Consider the following 1,535-nt stretch of genomic DNA (forward strand, 5'->3'; position numbering starts at 1 on the left):
TCTGTTTCCTTGGGTAGAGCACTGTGGCACAATCTTATCTCACAGCAACCTCAGACTGTTGAGCTTCAGAGACTATCTAGACTCAGCCACCTGAGTAGCTGGGACTACAGGGACCCACCATGGAGCCCAGCTATCTTTTTATATTTTTAATAGAGACAGGGTCTGAACCTTACTCTTTCTCAGGCTGGTATCCAACTCCTAACCTCCAGCAATCTGCCCACTTCAGCCTCCCAGACTCCTTCCACTATTTGAGAATACAGGGGTATAAACTAGAGCCCTCACCAAGAACTCAGTCATATTGATAACCTGATCTCAGACTTCTAGCCTCCAGAACTATGAAAAATAAATGTTTGTTGTTAAAGCCAATCAGTCTTACAGCAGCCCAAACTGACACCCCTACCAGGTTCCACCAGATGGCAGCCCCCATATCTCTACCTCCTGCCCCAGGCTCTGGGAAGCAGGCTCTGAAGAGACTGGGGTGCAAAGGAGATACTGGGGAGTAACTCCTGTAAAAGGAAATGGTGGGGAGGACTGAAAGGCAAGACATGGTACGGAGAGCTCTGAAGCAAAGATTATCCATGGGAGGCGTCCTGCACTGAGCAGAACAGTAAGGCCTGACCAACCCTTGGCTCCATCGCTGTCTAGGGCCACCCCAGGAAGCACCTGTTACACTTGAAGGGCTCACAGGTGAGGCTCTCTGCTTACAAGTTTCCACATACGGGCCAGGTGTCCTACACAGAAGAGGCTGAGTCTGCCACCTACCCCCAGAGGCTGCTCCCAGCACAGTAGCCAGGGGACCCTGTCAAAGTCTAAATCAGTCATGTCACTCACTCTGCCTAAAACCTCGAAAGGCATCTTACCAAGGCCTTTGAGGGCCCCCAAGATCTGCCCCACCCCACGCCTCACCTGCTGCTTTTCTAACCTCTCCTCTCCTCCTTACTCACCTGCTCCAGCCCCACTGACCAGGCACACTCCTGCCACAGGACTGCAGCACAGCTCAGCTGCAGTGAGGATTTCTTTTCTTCTATTTGGAACTGAAACTTACCAGCCCCTGCACTCTCAACTCCCCCTGCCCTATTTTCCCCACAGTATTTATCAACATCTAACATGGTCTGTATTTTATTGTCTGCCTTCCCCCAGCTAGGATGCATAATTCCTGAGGACAAGGATTTTTTTATTGTTTTCTGGTTGATCTCCAGTATCCAGGACAGCGCCACAGCCCACACATGGTGCTCAGTAACTATTTCTTGATTTAATAAATGCATATACTGGCCCGGTGCCCAGCTAGGCAGTGGGGGTGTAAATAAGACCCAGCTGCCTGCCCTGAAGGGGCTCACAGTCTGAGGAAGGAGGGGAGTAAAGACAAGAAACCAATATGCTGAGAGGTGGGGGTGGGTTATGGGTACAGAGTCTCAGTTTCGCAAGGGGAGAATGTTCTGGAGCTCTGTTGCACAGCAGTGTGAATACATTCAACACTACTGAACTGTACACACAAAATGGTTAAGATGGTATATTTTATGGTATGTGGTTTTTTT

Source organism: Otolemur garnettii, unplaced genomic scaffold (assembly GCF_000181295.1).
Source record: "Otolemur garnettii isolate 467f Iridium unplaced genomic scaffold, OtoGar3 scaffold00204, whole genome shotgun sequence".
Taxonomy (NCBI): Eukaryota; Metazoa; Chordata; class Mammalia; order Primates; family Galagidae; genus Otolemur; species Otolemur garnettii.